Source organism: Eucalyptus grandis, chromosome 6 (genome assembly GCF_016545825.1).
Source record: "Eucalyptus grandis isolate ANBG69807.140 chromosome 6, ASM1654582v1, whole genome shotgun sequence".
Lineage (NCBI taxonomy): Eukaryota > Viridiplantae > Streptophyta > Magnoliopsida > Myrtales > Myrtaceae > Eucalyptus > Eucalyptus grandis.
In genome coordinates this window covers 7,675,374-7,694,786 of record NC_052617.1, presented here as the reverse complement: position 1 = coordinate 7,694,786, position 19,413 = coordinate 7,675,374, and the positions used below count along the sequence as shown (strand labels likewise).

The following is a 19,413-nucleotide window of genomic DNA, read 5'->3' as shown; positions in this document are numbered from 1 at the left end:
CTAACGGTACTTCTGCAATGAGGAAGCACTTGACCACATGCAAGAGGTTTCATCATAATGTAGATAAGATGCATAAATTCTTTGCACCACGTAATGTCAACATGGCTGGCAAGGCAGGAGAAGATTCTAGTACTGGTAGCGTCTTATCGATATGATCATTTAATCAAGAACGTTGTAGGCACATGCTTACTCGGTTCATCATCCTTGATGAGCAAACTTTTTTCTTTGGTTGAGTGTGTTGGATTTTGTGAATATGTTACTGAGTTACAACCTCTTTTCAAACATGTATTACGCTGCACAATGGTAAAAGATTGCATGAAGTTGTTTTTATGTGAAATAACTTCTTTGAAGAATTATTTTGGAAAGATTAATTCTAGGATTGCACTCACGACTAATACATGGAGTTCCAATCAAAATCTGAATTATTTGTATCTCATTGCACATTTTATTGATGAAAATTAGAAGTTGCATAAAAGAATCATCAACTTTGTGGTGATGCATAGTCATAGGGGTAAGGAGATTGGGAAAATGGTGGAGAAATGCATTGAGGAGTGGGAAATAGAAAAAAGAAAAAAAAAATGTGTCCACAATTACCGTGGATAATGCTAGCTCGAATGATGTTACAATTAGCTATTTGAGGGAAAAATTTTCGAAACAAAGGTCGTTGATATTAGATGGTAGTGTTTTGCACATGAGGTGTACATCTCATATATTAAATTTGATTGTGAGAGATGGATTGACTACGGCATTTGACTCAATTGCACGTATTCGAAATGTGGTTATGTATGTAAGGAGTTCTCCCATGAGAGCCCAAGGATTTCAATCTTGCATTGAGAGAGAAAAGTTCACTTATAAGGGTTCGGTAGTTCTTGACGTTGCCACTAGATGAAACTCCATTTACCTCATGTTAGACACCGCCATAAAGTTCAGAAAAGCTTTCGAAAGGATGGAAGATCACGATCTATCTTTTGTAAGTGAGCTTAATCATGAAACTCCTAGTGATGATGATTGAGAAAATGCTATTATTCTTTCGGATTTTCTAAAAGTATTCTATAATGCCACAAATAAAATGTCTAGGACTTCATATGTTACTTCAAATGATTATTTTGAAAGGATAGCTCTTTTGTATAGATATTTGAAAGATGTGGTCAATGCTTCGGATCCTAAGTTTCAAGCTATGGGTGTGAAAATGAAAGAAAAATTTGACAAATATTATGAAAGTTTGAATAAAGTGAAGCCCACGAAGGGAGTAAATAGATGGTGTCAAGAGTACCCACCTCGGTCCGCATGCTCGCGACCCGGGTCGGCTCTTTGACCAAGCCGGAGTCATGAGGACCCGACATAGTCCACAAGCTCGTGGCTAGTCCGATCATCCTTGTGGCTCCACCTTGATAAGCCTTATAGAGTAGAAATCGAGCCACTTATCATGCGCATGTTTATGTGATTGCCATTGATTTTCCTTGGTGAAGTAAGTCTTCTATCCCTATACTATGCAATTTACTTTTGGTCCATCCATGACAATCTAGATTAGTCGTTTGATCTAATTCATTTGTCAATTAGAAATGAAATGAGGAAATTGCTATGCAATGAATCATTTGCCAAAAAAGATATAATTGTTTAGTTGATTCTATCTTTATTTTCCTAGTCCATTTTTAGATTGTGTTTTCAGAATAAATGAAAAAAATGGAAAAATCGATTAGATCCTTTTTAGATGTTCCATTTGAGTTAAATTATTTGTGAGTTTCTTGTGTTGCGATCTATCTTCGATGGACAAATTTATGATGATGAATCAAAAAAGATTAAAATTCAAGAGATTCATTCCTAAGTTGTTCCATTTCCTCATTTAATTAGGTAAATTCTTATTGATTGATTTCATTTCTTACGGAGCATCACATTCCAATAAATGTAATTTGATTGATGAATATCAATAGAATTACAAGTTTTGTTTTGAGGACATGATGGGGTACACCAAACTAGCTCGGTGACGATATCCAACAATGAAAAGAAAATATCATCCAAGGAGAATTCTGAGAACTGGGCTTCTTCATGCTTCCTCATCCAAAAATTTCCAAAAGAAAAAAAAGATCATTTTTCAAGCATTTTCCAAAAGCATGCATTAGATTAGCCTTGTTTAATTTTCTGACTCATTTACTTCATGTTTCAGAGCATTATTTTCTTGACCCGATAAGAAAGCATCTGAAAAGGCACATCAGGTTGCAATTGGTTCAATTGTTACTCAACAAGTTTCTAAAGAGTTAATGTCGGTCACATCTCGATACTACTTGAAATATCCATCTTGAAGGGCCAAACAAAGTGTGTTCCATTTCCATGCTTGACGGAATTTTCATTCTCGCCCATTAAATGAGGGGCAAGTTAAAAAGAAGATCATCCATCTTTGATGAAAGAGGTACATCTCGTCTTTAAACATAAATAATTTTGGGTGATGACGCTTTGTTCTTTTCCTTGCGAGATGACGGCGGGGCACTACGGGTTCTAGTAGTGACATGACTGAGACAAAATCTCGATCCGAGCCAAAATGGTTGTGCAATTTGAATTTATTTTAATGTTGCATAGTATCCTATTCATGCACGTTGTTTTGTGCAGGGCAAAAGCAAGATTTCATCAAATCAAAGATCGGATTTTCATCATCGATTGATCAATTTGTATGTTTATTCCCTTTCGATAGAGGCAATCTAGGGACATCCATTGCCGAGGCAATCCCTTCATGGGACAATTCCTTGAATGAATGCTTGAAATCATGTTTTAGTGTAGTAAATTGTTTGTTTTGAGGTCACAAACGCTTTTTATGCTTAAAGTTGCTGAACTCTTTTGAAAAGAAAATTTTCATATTGATTTAGCTCACCAATTTCATGTGGAGATTTGTCAAGATAGACAATTTAATGGAGTGACATCACTGCTTAAGAATGCTGAATGAGACGTGTCAGTATGATGAAAGGCAAGTCTTATCCTATACACAAACCCCTACTTATACACTTGTGAGATGAGTGTAGGAAGTTCCATATCTATAAGGTAAAGAGTTCAAATATTGCATTTGGAAAAGGAATTTTCGTGGATACGGATTTGGAAAAATTAAAACCCTAACCGTGGCTTATAAATAAATGCGTAGGGTTGGAGGAGGCCACGCATTTGAGACATTCGGTCATATCGAAGGGGAACAAATTCAGAGAGAAAAGCACGAGAGAAGGGGTCCTTTCCGTCGGTAAAAAAGCAAAGGGTGAAAAAGTGAGTGGAGAGAGGAAAAGTAGAAAAAAAGAGAAAAAAAGAAAGAAAAGCCCCTCTTGCGCGATCGCTCATCTTCCCCCAGGGGGCCTTCGCCCCTCGCGCCGTCGAACCCCGCCGTCGCCGTCGCCGATCTCCGTCCGCGAGCGCTCGAGCCGCGAGCCCCGACGACCCGCGCCGCCCGACGCCGAGCCCCCGAGCCTCGACGACACGCCGCCGCCCCGCTCGGCCGCGACCCGCCGCCTCCGCCTCACCTCACTGCGCAACAGAAGCCCCTGACGCGCGCCAATCCCGCCGTTGCAACCCTCCTCTGCAGATCTGTCTCCGCCGTCGGATCCCAAGCCACCGTGACCTAGAGCCGCAGCGAGCCGAGATCCGGCCGCTGGAGTCCTCCGCCTGCAAATCATCCGAGGTCCCCGACGACAGAAGGCCCGAACCCAGCTCGAGGCTTCCCTTTCACCGGTGCCGAGCCTCGTTGAAGACCCACATCGACGCCCTTGCCCGCCGCCGCGACGCCCCCGATCCGGTTCTCTCCGGACGCCGCGCCCAACGGCCGATCCGATCGCGGAGCTCCTCATCGCAGCCACGAGGCCTCCGCCGTCCACTGCAATGCGCCCGCCGGGCCGAGCCCGTGATCCGAGCGCCCCCGACGCAGCCCCCGCGACGCAGCCCGTGCCGCCCGACGCGCCTCCGCTTCGCCTCCGGCCGAGCAGACCCGCGACGCTCCCGCTGCCTCGCTGCCGACACGCCGCTCCGGAGCCTCGCCGGAACCCTAGCCGGTGATCCCCCTCGCCGGACCGGCCCACGGCTTTGTTTTCTTTTCTTTTTAGAAAAAAAAAGAAAAAAAAAGAAAATTTAGGTATTTTCTTTATCTTATTTTTGTTTTATTATTTTTGCTATTTTATTTTATCTTTTTAGTGTAATTATTCCTTTAATGTGAAATTGAAATTCCATGATATGAAATTGCAACTAGTGATTGTCGATCCGATTTTCAAGCTCGAAATCCGACTCGCAATTACTTTAAAAAAATTGCCAATCCGATCTCCCGCTCGAGATCCGATTCGTGATTTATGTGAAATTGGCCAACCCGATCTCATGCGCGAGATATGGTTCGTCGATTTGGAAATCAATTTATGATGATGAATCAAAATTAAAGAGATTGCATTACAAGGTAAAAAACCATATCTAGATGCATTGGAGCGTTTGTATGAATTTTATGAACAATCTTATCTTATTTCAAGTGATCAAGATTTTGGTGACCATAATTTAGGTGCAAGTAGTAGTAGTTCCAATTCCAATACCGATATGGGTGGTAATGAATGAATAAAGAAATATGACAACCAAGCTTGGAAGAAAATGTTTTTATACTCGAATAAACAATGGTGCAATAACAACAAGTCCGAGCTTGATGAGTATCTTCAAGAAAAACATGAAAAGGATCTTGGTCTTGACATTTTGATTTGGCGGAAGACTAATGGCTCAAAATATAAGATCATTTATTTGATGGCTCGAGATATTTTGTCCATTCTTGTGACTAACATTGCTTCAGAGCCAACTTTTAGTACATCGGGTCGTGTGCTTGATGGCTTTCGAAGTTCTTTAACTCCCAAAGTAGTGGAAGCTTTGATTTGCACTCAAGATTGGTTGAGAGCCGTTCGTGTACCGCTTGATGTTGAAGAGTGTATCGAGAACGCAGAACAATTTTAGTTGGGTAAATAATATTTATATCTTTATATATTGTAATTCTTTTTGTAAATCTGATAAGTGAATATTTTATTTAACCTTTTCTTCTTCTTCTTCTTCTTCTTCAGATATGGTTGGTCTTAATGCGAAGATTATCGTCGATAATTAGAGTTGGTGGTGTCACATCTATAATGGGTCCAGCGGTTGAGAAGTCAAGCAAGGTTTTTTGTTGGCTTTGTGCTGCTTTAACTACGCAGAAGTTGATTGATGAGCAACTTTGTTTATCGTAATCTTAATGCAGGCTACTCTTATGTACATTGAATTTTTGAACTATGTTGTTAAAGAATTTAGGAGACTTTAGATGGGCAAAATGACATGCTTCATGGAGTATTATCGATATTGATTTTTGGATGTGTCTTTACTTAGGATTTTGACTGATTTTTATCCATGTCTTTGCAGGGTTTTGCTGTGCCAAAGGAATCATAGGGAAATGTTGCAGAGTTCACACTATGGAGTAGATGAAAATTTGAGATCTTGTTGCAAAACTGGTTTTTCATCTCCTTAGTATATTTTGCTTCATCATTTTCATGTGCTTCATTGTCTTGTTGGCACTTCTGGTTTTTCATCTTTTAGTATATTTTGCTTAATCATTTTCATTTGACTCAGTTGATAAGGCATATGACATATAGCAAATGTGACGATTTAAACTTTAGTGTACATATATTGACTTATGTGGGCACAATAATATAGTTAATCAAGCCCCTCCTTTCCTCTTTGGAAACTTCTTATTGGTTTTGATTATGTATGTCCAAATTCTTGGCAGTTGGCATTGGTATATACTATGTTTGCTAAGATGTGGGAAGTTATCGTAGAGTATGTGCGTACGTTATAGTTTTTTTTTTTTTTTGGTAAAGCGCGTACATTGTAGTTCAAATCTAAAAGTAAAAAAAAAAAAAAAAAAACCTGTAGGAACCTGGAACCGACCCTGGAACTTTTGACAGGGTAGGTTCGAGATTCTTGGTTCTGATGGGTAAGTTCCTAGTTTCAAAAAATGAGGAACCTGTACCCGAGGGTAGGTTTTAGGTTTCAAAAAATGAGGAATCTGTACCCGAGGGTAGATTCCAAGTTCTAGACGGAATCGAACCGGAACCTGAAATTGCTCACCCCTAGTCGCAGTGAACCAAGCGACCGTGTAGGTGAGTATCATCTAGGTTGCATGACCCTCACAAGGCTGGACGAGGTCGCCTAATCTAGACGGCAGACAACCCTCGGTGGTCACATGACCTCGGCAAGGGGCTACTTGGGGTTAAGAAACCCAACTAGCCCTTGTTGGGGTCAAGTGACCCCTAGCGAGGGTTGCGCGAACTAGCTAGCCCTCATCGAGTTGGAGTGACCTTTGAAGCTATAAGGGGTTACGTAGGTCACAAGACCCAACTGGCCCTTGTTGGATTCGAGTGACCTTCTGAGCTGTAACGAGTTATGCAAGTTGTTACGGCTATGAAGGTCGCATGACCCAGCTAGCCCTCGTCAGGTTCAAGTGACTTTCGAAGTTGTAAGGGGTTACGTAGGTCACATGACCCCTAGTAGCACATGACCCGCGCTGGGGTCACTTGACCCGAAGTGGCCCTCGCCAATGGTCTCCAGGGGCTGTTTGAGGTCTTGCGACCTTAGACGACAGTTATCGACAATAGATCTGGATTATCGGCAATGGCCTTTGGATTATCGGCGATGGCCTACCCTTAGTCGGCAAAGGGCCAATTGTTTTTTTTTCTTTTTTTTAAATAATTAAAATCCTTATCCAAGTACTATTTTACTCAAAAGTACTTCACAATGGATTTTAAATTATAATTTAACAAACATAATTTTCATTTTTGAAAAAAATTTTTAACTTAAAATCTTTTGCATTTTCCCAAAACTTTCCCTAGAAATCCAATCAAACGCACTCTAAGCTATTTCTATAATTTTTGATATATTGCTAGAAATTATTCGGTGGTTAGTTAAAATCGCATCATAAGCTGATGTGGCATGCATTTTTGTACTGAAATCCAATGAATAATTGACATGTCTATGACGTGGCAAACAAATAAAAGAATTAAAAACCAGCCCTTCTTTTTTGGTCTCTTCTTCATTCTCCATCCACGGCCACTCCCTCCATCAGAGTCACCAGCAGAGTCGCCGGCACTGCATCCAAGCCGACCACTACCGCACATCCATGGCCCAGCCATCCCATTGTCATTGCGGTGGCTCGCAGTCGTTGCCGTCCATGGCCAAGCCACTCACTTTGTTGCGGCTCGTCCATTTGCTGCAACAGAACAGGGCAAAGAAAGAGAGATTCCCCCACTGTTGCGACCAGAGAAAGATGTTTTCATTTATGTGCCGCGTCATGAACAAGTATCAATTTTTATTGGATTTGAAAAAAAAAATTAATGCTAAAGTTAGCTTATGATGTCATGCTGCCTAACCATTGAATACTGTGCCGTATGTTACCTTCTCTCAATAAAAGAAGATCGAGGTGGGCTTAGAAAGTACGTTTGGCACTTTTTAAAGAGTAGTGGCATTTTGGCCCAATCGAAATCTATTAACGAAAATTAAAGTGCAAATTGGAGGACTCTAAAGTGAGGGAAATATTTGATAAAAAAAAAAAAAAAAAAAGAGGAAGTATAAAGGGACATATGCAGGACGATAACGGGAATAAAGTTGAGATGGAGTTTTCCCCAAAAGAGTACCACTTGTGGATCGTTGCAACTTGCACTCTTTTTTCTATTGAGTCCTCAGATTTGATTTTATTTGTGCAGTCCCCTAACTTAAGCTGTTTGTAATTACATCCTCACTTTTTATTCAATTTTGCGTCGCTCTAAAGGAATGAGCATCTACCATGGAGCATAAACATTCTCTGAACCTAAATTCTAGTTCAACAAATTTCTTGACAACCTAGTTATATGAACTAGGCTATTATGCTGTGAGGCATCTCCAATAATGACTCTCAACCGTTAATGATCAATGGCTGAAATTTAATTGTGATGATCCGACGATTCTAAGCATAAGAACTTGATGTCTTCATGTTATAGTAGACTGGTCCTAGTATAACATTATTTGAAAGAGTAACGATACAATCTCCGACAAAATGGAGCAAAATGGTTGTCTGAAAACTCATGACAGTAGGAATGTAATTTTATCGAGCTTCAAAGGGCAATTTTTTTATTAGTGAGAGCTGGAATTTGCATGGTCGAAGAGCAAATTGCATTTCTATACATATGATAACAATGCCGCACCACATTAAGACAATTATATAATCTTCCAGGTAGGTCTAATTGCGTGACCAATAGACAAAAGAAAAGCATCATTGAGAATAAAGGACCGCATTCATTATCATGACCAATAGAATAATGAGTAACAAAAAAGATTATGATGAGCAACTATTTGGGTTAATTTTTGTACCGATTCATTGAATGCGAATGTAGTGAAAGTCAAACATAATTAATTACATTATGAAAAACATATACATAGACTAAAGATTGTGTTTTCTTAAAGACCAATGCCAATTTTTTTTCCCAGTAATTGAGGACCCAATGTTAGCTTTGAAAATTTTTGAAATGTGATTAACCGATTTCGTAAGAACAACATTGTGCACATTAAATATACCCCAAATGCCTCGTACCGCGTGTCAGAACTTGGGCCTCAGCCCCTCCACGAAAGCCTTGCACTCTTTAATGGCTCTCGCGTCCGCCCCGTTTCCTGATCAGCTGCGGGAAGAACAGCCACATGGCGGTCGCCGCCATGAACCCCACCGTCAGCGGCGTAAACACCGCCCTGCTCAGCCTCCACCTCTCCCCCACCGCCGCCTTCGCCGCCACCTCCACCACCACGCACGCCCCCTGCAGCACGAAGAACCCTGTCACCTCCCAAGTAGGCCTCGCACGTGTCACGTCATAGTACAGTAGCTCGTGCATAAGCCCGGACACGAGGAACGCCGCCATGACCGCAGCCGCCGTCGCCCATGCAGCCCACAAGTGCGGTTCGAGGAACGACTTCAGGGGCTTGTACACGGTGTGCCGCAGGGCGTTGGTCACGGTGAGGTTCCACCTCCGGCCCTAGAAATCTTGGAACGACGTGGAAAGGTAGGGCTCGTCGGAGGGCATCTGAAGCTCGACGCCGAGGACAGCGCGCGGCGGCGTTGCTCAGCCCCACGATCATGTCGACGTAGAGATAAAGCATGCACGGATAGAGAAGCAGGACCTGCTTTGGGTGCCCCTACAAGCACAGTTCCTCAATTCCAACACGAATGAAATGAAATCAATTGCAACTAATTCGAAAATAACAGGAACCCGTGAAAATAAACAAACTCTCGCAGTAACATGAATAGACATCAACATCGACCTCAAATCTTATTCAAATTCGACACAGGAAACCGAATAAACATGCCCAACCTGCAATAGCAGCTTGTCCTGGTGATCGTACACAAGGATTGAGATCCTGCAAAGGAGCAGTTTTGAGGGCAAATTGAGGGGCAATTTGGGGGTTTGGAGAGATGGATATGTAAAAAATTTCCTAATATGGACTACATTAATTGATATTATAATTTACTTTTTTTACAGTTACCGTAAAACATGGTTGATCTAAGGTCAGATAGAAAATTTCTTAATTAGTCTAATATGAGGCTGTCTAGTGTGGGCCGAGTTGAGCCTGGCCCGTAATGAGGGGGCCTGGCTGGAAATTCTATAAATAGTGCTCAAGTCTCTCTTCTAACCATAATTCTCACATGTATCATGACCTAATGAGCATTTACCTAACGCTAAACGTGAGGGGACCGCCTCATTGAGCCAATGATACGGAGGGCAATAGAGGAGAATGATTTGTGCATGGAATATTGTGTTTCCGCTTCCACTTCAAGAATGATGAATCCCAAAACAGGTACGTTAATCTTTCTACTCAATTATGCATGTTCTTGTTATGGTTATGGAAATCTTGGGATTGTGCGATTTGCATCCAACATGTGGTATCAGAGCAACCATAATCCTAGAACTCGAACGCATAAAATTTTTGCCATAATTTGTGATTTTCGTGATTTTTTGTTCAATAAAAATAAAATTAAATCACAAATTCGGACTGGGCTCGACAAGACGAGCAGATCCGTGGGCGGCGCATCGCCGGAGGACTCCGCACGCGCCCTCACGTGCGGCCACGCGCTGTCAGGGTGTAGGAGACGCGCCCCACGCATGGTCACGCGAGGTCACACGCCCTCACGTGCGGGCGCGGCTTGCATGTGCGACACACGCACGTATGCTGACGCCATAGTGACATTAGCGACCGGACCCAATTGGCGGCCAACCCGACCCGACCCGACCCGGTCAACCAGTTGAATCGGGAACCGATCGGACCGCTACCGGTTGGACTGGTTTTGACCAGTTAAGATACGCTAGCTCGTGGGCTCCACGCGCCATGCACTTAGGTGGTGCGTGCAGGCTCGTGGAGCATCGGATCAGCGCATGGCTGGCGGCGTTGGATTCGCATGTTCATTCTCTATCTTGTGGTGTATTTATTTTATATGTTTGATGATTTTATGGATGTGAAAATACATACAAATCCCTAAATACGTGTATTTTTAGTGTATTTTTGCGTATTTTTCTTGTATTTTCTGTGATTTTGGAAATACAAGTGTTGGATTACAGGTATGTTATCATATAAACATTATAATGGTGTGATTCATTAATAAAAATAAAAATTTATTGTGAACTGAAGCTGGCTTAATGAGATACAACCATTATGGGATAATAATTGAATTATGTATTGAAGTGATGAGAAACGGCAAAAGGTTATGAAACTTTTGGTTACTCATGCATATTCCTTTACATGTTGGTAACCTTTGAATGATGGACGTCTTAAGAACCTGTGACCAAACTGATTGTACTAATTAACAGATCTGTTGAATGTGGGTATTGCATATCAATTAAGTCATTACATATTGTATCTAAACTCATCTGGTCATTTGTTAATGTCCATTAAATTGACTATTTTTAATTGATTAGGAGTATGATAACATTTACGCAGAGCAATAGTATTTACTGTTAAAGGTTTAGATATTTGGTTCTCTGGTTTGACTTAATTAATAGACCACTAGTTGATTACAATGATAATTTGTTACTTAAAAAAAAATTGGTTAATAAATTAGTTGTTGGCCTTGGATTCATTTTTTGCCTTTTGAAACTCATAAGTAATAGTTGATCAGTTGTTAGGCTTGTCGATCTGTGGTACCCTATATTGCTATTGATGTTAACTTTTGATAGATTCTCTGGATCAACATTCTTTTTATGTTGTTCTGGTAATCTATAATCGAGGTACACAAGAGATGCTTGCTTCTATGTTATGAGAAGTTTCTTGTGTTACTGTAATTGGTGATCTCATTGGAGTCTGTCTTTCAGGTTATATATATATGATTAATTTTTATTAATGAATAAGGCAGTGTAATTAGCATCATATGGGATTTCAGTGATATGTTGCACATATCATTAAAGTTAAAATCACATGTATATGGTGTATATGAGAAGTAAAGTTTATATTCCTGATATGAGAGAGTTTCAAGGATTCAATTGAGTAGTGACCGCCAAAGTGGCACGCTTGATTGGGTTTGAGAAATATCGGTCTCGTATAATAATTGAGATGTCTCATGATTTAATGCATGGTCATACTCCCAAATGAGGTGATTGTGTATTAGTTCACGGAGAGATGCATGATGGTGTGGTGGAGAAGTGATTGATTCTTGTGGTTCATACTCCCAAAGGTGATAAATTCACAAAGATTAGAATATATTCTCATAACCGCTATCATGTGGGAAGTGTACAACTATATGCCATGTATTTTGCACAAATGTGATTATATGATTATTCGTGTAACTCTCTAGATGTGTATTTGTACATCAAGTTACACGGTACTCACATGATGCTAATTATATACATTACTTGTTTTTTCAATCACATTTTCTGTAATTAATAACTCCATTATTATTGAGATTTTTATTGCTTCAAATTTTAAGTAGTGGACATATGATTTGCTGCTTGGGAAAAGAGCAATAAAATTTGCTTACTGTCCATGAAGCGTTCCAATCAGGAAACTTGAAATGTGGTTTGCCTGTGAATTGCACTGCTATAAGATGATGGAAGCCTTAGTGGCTTGTAATTATGTCTTGTCTAATATCGAATTTAGGACACATTTGCAAAGATTATGTTTAAGTTCTAATGACATATACATCTCGTATATGGTTAAAGAGGTTGTTTCCGAAAATTTTCTATTTAAGGAATAATCTCACACATGTCTAAAGAAAGAGTAGAAAAGTTGACAATGTTGATATTCTGTCTACTTTTAACAGTTATCTATAGACTTCTATAGATTATTGTGGAAGTAAAATTATCGAGATAAAGAATAAAATAATTACAATTAGTCTTAAAAGGTTGTCAGGCTTAATAGTGGCCGTGAGTATTTTGGCAAGTATAACAATGCGAAATAGCTTAAAGGGTCATTTGTCAAATATTTGGTAAATTCTATTGTGGTAACTTAATTACTATGCTTGAAAATTCTAACAAAAAGATTTGGCCGAAAGGCATAAATGCACCATATTGAACATGGTGATGAGTATGATTAGTAAGACTAATTTATCCGGTCTTCTATGGGCTGATATTTTGAAAGCAACATTTTCACATACAAAAGTTGTTTCATAAACTTCTTTTGAGTTATAGACTAAACATAAATTACTTGAATCATATGAAATTTAGAGGTGTCATGGCATTGGAATTTAGATCCACTCAGAATTATTTTGTATCTTACCCAGATTGTTAAAATAGATATCAATTTTATGACCCTAAAGAAGGTACAAGTATTATGAAATCACATACTGTAAAGTTTCTACAGTTCGACGTAATTGTAAAGGATAGCTGCTCTTGGACTATTAAGGATACTAATACGATGAAAAATCACTATGTCTTTGTCTTTACCTATACAGATAATTGTGGTACAGACAATTATGGAATCTCATGTACCATAGACTAAACTTGTTGAAGTTTAAGGTACTATTCTTGATATAATTTATAATGAATTTTTTTTTAAACCTCTCAAGTATAGAATGAAGTGGTTGTAGCTTTACTCAGGAGATTTGTTAGGAAAAGATGATCAGTTATTTCGATAGATTATATAGTCTATTTGTGAGAGCATGACTACAATATCCACTACATGGTTAATTTAGCAACATAAATAAATGTTGTTTTTATCCTCAATCAAGTATGTGATTAGATGCCATAAAAGATGATATACAATCTATGAACATCATAATGTTTGGAAACTTACTAACTTGTTTAAAGATCACAAGTTCATTAGTTGCAAATTAGCGTACAAAACTAAAAGGATTTCAAAGAAATATTATGAAATTTAAAGCCAAAATGGTAACTAATGTTTTCACTCTGAAAGAGGGCTGGATAATTAATAGTGAAGAAATAATTATTCTTTTCTAATATTTTTTAAAGATTCTTTCAGAGTGAACGTGACATTAATAGCTCTTTTTGATATGGAGTTACGTCAAATAGATGCAAAATCTATATAGTACAACTGGAAGATTTTGCAGTAGATTCAAGTAAACTTGTGTGTAGACTGAAAAGTCTTATTCATAGTCTTAAGAAAGTTTCCAGACAATATTATTAAAAGTTTCATAATGTTGTTATTTTGTTCAATTGGGAATAAAGTAATTCAATATAATGCAAGATCAGTGGGATGAAATTTATTTTTCTCATACTCTATATACATGATATTTTGTTTACAAGTAGTGACCTTGAGGCATCTTTTGTCTTTTATACTGAGGTCCATAAGCATTGTTTTCACCATATAAATATTGGATTTTATTATATTTATCTCAGAGGACATTTGTTGATTGTATTTTGGAAATATTTAATATACATCATTGCAAGCCAGAAATTGTTCCTTCGTTAAGGGTGTGGACTGAATCCATTACATTATCCTTATTTAGATATTGAGAAAATCTAGTTAAATGGTGTACCTTGTGTCAACACACTTGAAAGTATAATGTATGCTCAAATTTGCACTAGACTAAATATCGTCTTTGCGATGGGACTTCTAGGCAGGTATCAGTTAAATTCAGGACTGCCAAGAAGATTTTAAGGTACTTAAATAAGACAAGAGATTATATGCTGATTTATAAACATGTTCAATTCTTACAACTAGTAGGGTATTCAGATGTAAATTTTGTCGTTTGTTAAGATGATATGTGATCAATAATAGAATACATATTTATGTTAACAATAAGTGCAGTAAATAAAGTTCTATGTCATCTTCTACTATGTAAACATAGTTTGTAACATTCTTTTAGGTTGTTACTTGAGCCATTAGGCTCCGGAAGCTCACGAAGGAGTTGACTGTTTTTAACTTTATGGATAGACCCATATGGTTGTATTGAGACAATAAATTTGTAGTAGTATTTGTTTACTATAGAGGTCTCAATGGGCCTAAATATATGGCGGTCAAAATTTTTTATCATAAAGAAACGGTACAAAAATGTGACGTTATAATATAACATATTTCTATAGATGATGTGATTATAGATCCACTAACTAAAGGCCTACGTTGATGTGTATTTGAGCGACATGTCATTAGCATGGGCCTAGGAGCATCGTGAGATGCTGTTGTTTAGTGGGAGTTATTTTGGCTTTACTCTGATAAATGTTTTATCTATGCTCGTTACACTTTGTAACGGTTTGATATGTATCAACTTTTGCATTCAATAAAATATTTTTGAATGTGTTGTTATTATATCGAATACATATTTATAAAGTTTCAAGGTACTATATAAATCTTGAGTGAAGACTAGGGGCATCCAGTTATTAGTCTTGTGCATATGTCTTGTGATACATAAAGAAAGATTAACCGTAAGGACAAGACATATGTGAGTTCATTGTAACTATAAAAACATTCTCTAGTGCCACAAGTTTTTTTGTGACGCCTAAGGTAAGAGAATGGTGACTGACAAATGGGATCTCTCTATGAGAGATGTTATCCATTTGACACACTACCATATTGAATCCATATCAATAAAGTTGAGAGCACTCGTGACCATGTATGGGCGATGAGGAGCTTGCTCTCATGATAAGAAGATTCGTAAAGCTAAATAGAAAAGGAAGAAGATTCAACTCAAAGAAACAAAGTTTTCAGACAAACAGAATCAAGTCAAGTGATGATGATGAATCAAAGAAAGATATAGTTTGCTTTGAATGTAAGAAAAAGGGACACATCGAGACCCAACTGTCCTCTTCTAAAGAAGAAGAAAGGAAAAGCTGAAAAGTCTCGAAAGGCTCTCAAAGCCAAAATGTGGAGTGATACAGAGTGTGAAGAAAGTGATGATGAATATGCCAATTTGTGTCTAATGGCGCAATCAGACTTAGACAGTGAATTTGAGGTAAGTAATTTTAAAATTCCTGTCAAGATTTCTAAGTATATTGATGAGCTGTGTTTTAGCCTTAAGACTTCTTAAAAGGATTTCCGAACTTAAAAAAAGAAAATATTGTTCTAAAACAACAAGAAAATGTGTTGAAGGAAAAAGTTAAATGTTTAGACATGAATGTCACTCGTGACAATGGAAGGCTTTGTGTGTATACATGCAATTGCCGCAATGATTCAGTGTTTAAGACTTTATGAGATATGATTGACTATTAAGAAATATCTCTGGACCAAATGTACGCATATATAGTATGATTTCAATTAATATAGTCCAAGTGGGAGAATGTAAGAGTTCTCCTAATGTGGACTACATTAATTGATATTATAATTTACTGTTTTTACGGTTACCGTAAAACATGGTTGGTATAAGGTGAGATAAAATGTTTCTTAATTAGTCTAATATGGGGTTGGCTAGTGTGGGCCGAGTTGAGCCTGGCCTGTAATGAGGGGGCATGGCTGGAAACTCTATAAATAGTGCTCAAGTCTCTCATCTAACCCTAATTCTCATATGTATCATCACCTAAGGAGTGTTTATCTAACGCTAAACGTGAGGGGACCGCCTCATTGAGCCAGTGATATGGAGGGCAATAGAGGAGAATGACTTACACGTGGAATATTGTGTTTCCACTTTCGCTTCAAGAACGATGGATCCCAAAATAGGTACATTAATCTTTTTACTCAATTATGCATGTTCTTGTTATGGTTATGGAGATCTTGGGATTGCGCGATTTGCATCCAACAGGGTAGTCTTGCGCTTGCCTGATTTTGATAGGGAAGCATGTGAAGAGTATGAAGAGGAAGAGGGACTTTGATGGGTCGGGATGGGAATCGAGACTGGAGGAGAGGGGGCCCTTGCCGAAAGAGAAGAGGAGGAGCTTGAAGGAGGCGAGCTAGGTGATGAAGAAGGAGGTGATGCCGGTGGGGAGGACAGTGGAGAGCCGGAGGGGGAGCGCGGTAAAGAGGGAGAAGATGGGGAGGAGAGAGAAGAGCCGGAGCTTGCCCGGCGGGAGGCTAGAGGAGACGAAGTACTAGTAGCACACACACGAGAGGACCGTGAGCCACACGTTGATGAAGTTCCCTGCTTCCTCTTCCATTTTCCCTATCTCTCTTCTGCTAGGCGCTCCCCGTCTCTTTCCTTAAGGTATCGTGCGTCTTAACTTGATGATGTCTTTCGACCATAAAAAACTTGATGATGTCTGTCTATGCGGGATGAATAGGCAAATCCGTTCTTGGTTTGCGTCTTTTCATTAAGAACTAGAAGTACTAGCCACGTGAAGGGAAAGTGGTACGGTTGGGCCTAACTGGTGAGAAAATATTGGCATTCAATAATTGGAAGAAATTCTCATAATTTCCTCCACCAATATTGAATAATTGAATTAGGATGAAAAATTATTATATACATTAATTCTTATTAATATATGAAATTGTGTACCGTGTTATATTGTATTTGGATTTGTCTTTCTACAATTCGTGTTTTGTCTCATGTTGTTCAAATGAGATTGTGTTCGATAGAACAAAATTATTCCAATATGAATATTTATTTCAAGCGTAATTACATTTCCCCTATTATTTCTTCTGAAAGATTTAGAATGCATATTCATAACAATAGTATTAAGAAAGCCATATAGTAATTAACTTCGAAACATGAATTGTTATTATCATAAAATAAGAGTAAACTTTATATGCAACTCAACCCAATTGAAGGAGAGAGGAGACATAATTGAATGTGTTGACAGCTAACCAAGACTGGAAAATTCTAAGTTTAGATGACATAAGTGATCATCCGTCCTACTGCTACTTTCTCTATCCATAAGTACTTACGAACAATCCTGCTACTAAGGCTGATCTATATTGCTCATTTATTGGCAACTGTTTTCTTGATATGTCATTTTTATTTGCTGTCTATTGTTGTTTCGTATATCGCAAGCTAACCTCTTTGACCCTGAGCATAACCTCCTTGCATAACATGAGCATTCCACCAAATAAGAGGAAAAATGCCCACTTCAAGGCTCCACCCATGAAAATGACCTTGATAATAATAACATCATCACAATAATTACTTTGAGCGCTTCCCTTATTTTCTTCCTCATATATTACATTTTTGAGATATTTTAGACATTTCGATACCATTTCCTTCCATTTCAATTTTTTTCAACCCAAAAAAAGGAATCGACAAATTCCTTTTACCTTATTCCATCGTAACAAGCAACTACAAGAATTATAATGCTTCTTCTATTCCATTCCTTCCTCAACTTTGTTTTATTTTTTCCCGTTCTATTTCATTGCGCCAAACGTGGTATAACATTCGACTGGCCTTGGTATAAATTAATCCCACGGTTATGTCCGGGCATAAATCATGTGAGTCAGACAGTCAAATCAGAACAAGAACTAAAGTTGAGCTATGATGGTGGCGCATCAAAGCTGCTTGTTGCACAATATTAAACTACTTAGGGGCTGTTTGGTAATCATCCAAATAGTACCCGATTCTGATTTTTTTGTTTTCGGGAGTAGTTTTGGAACATAATCGCGTTTGGTAAATTTTTTGTTCCCGGGAACAAATTTCTATTTTTTTTGTTCCCGAATGTAGATTTGGCACAGAATCAAGAATAAAAAAAAAATTGATTTTTGTTCCGGAAACAAATCAAAGAATCAAAACCAACTCTTTTTATTCTTATATTTTCTCTTCTTCTCTTTTCTTCTTCTTCTTCATCGACTGCCGTCCCACCGCCATCGACCGCCATCCCACCGCCACCGTTCACCACCGTCCCCCACCGTACGCCGCTGCGGTCACCGGAATCGGTCCGACGAGCTCGTCAGTGGCTGGGCGAGGCTCGCTTGGCCCCGGCGAGGCTTGCCTCGCAACGCCCAGCCCCGCTAGTGGCCGAGCTTGGGCAAGCCTCACCGGTGGCAGGTGAGCCGGTGGCTAGGCGGGGCTCGCCTAGCCACCAGCGAGGCCAAGCCTCGGCGGGGCTAGGTGAGCCTTGCCCAACTATTGGCAAGGCTCGGCCGACGAGGGCCGGTGACGGTCCGGTGAGGTCGCCGGCCCTCGTCTAGCCGATCGCCGGGTTCGGCGATCGGCCATAAGAAGAAGAAGAATAGAGAAAAAGGAAAAAAAGAAAAAAAAAAAGTAAAAAGTAAAAAAATTATTTAAAAATTAAAATAAATTGATTTGGAACAGAATTAATAAGTACGATACTAAACGCAATTCTATTCCAGAATCAGAAATTTTGAATAGTTACCAAGCAGTTTAAAATGCCTAGAAATTGTTCTTGGGAACAAAATAAAAAATAATCATTTCAGATCACAATCTGTTCTTGGGAATAAAATTATTACCAAACGCGCCCTTAGTCACCACCAATTCCTCTTTGGCCAGCGTGAAGAAGCTGTCTTTATTGACCAAAGAAACTTAAAAAAAAAAAAAAAAAAGGACTTCGCCATATTGACTAACAACGGCACGCCAATTCCGAAAAGGCATGTTGCTGACTTCATCACATTTTCTACTCAAGTCATCATCAAGTTTTTTATTGCATTTTTTCCGGTTTGACCCTAAATCATTCCTTTATTAATTCAATTTTAAAAAATTTAATATTTATGTCCTCAATCGTTTCAATTTTTTAGTTTATTTAATTTTTCATTTTCTCTTTTATCCTTCTTCTCACCTATCCAAAGACTAAGGCCAGCAAAGTCAATCTCATTGGTTGGACTAGGGGGTGGCGAGGGCAAGGTTTAGTTCGCTCAAATATGGCTTGGCAAGCTCCATGTCGGCGAGGGTGAGGGCTGGTCGAGCTTGCCCAACCATGGTGAGGCTCGTCCTCACCCAAATCTAGTTGGGCAAGACCTTGCCAGCACCACAACAACAAGGGCAAAAGGTAAAGGCTAGCCTCGTTATCGCTAGGCAAGGTTGAGATTGCCCAAATTTGGCTAGGCGAGACCTTGGCTAGCATCGTGAGGTCGACCTCACTAGCCCTAACCTCTAGCTACTAGCCAACAGAAGAAGAA

General features: G+C 39.1%; 1 pseudogene; it reads right to left on the bottom strand.

Annotated features, from left to right (window-relative positions):
• Positions 1–8,439: 8,439 nt before the first annotated feature.
• On the bottom strand, positions 8,440–17,433 carry LOC120294278 (annotated as a pseudogene).
• Between the last annotated feature and the right edge of the window lie 1,980 nt (positions 17,434–19,413).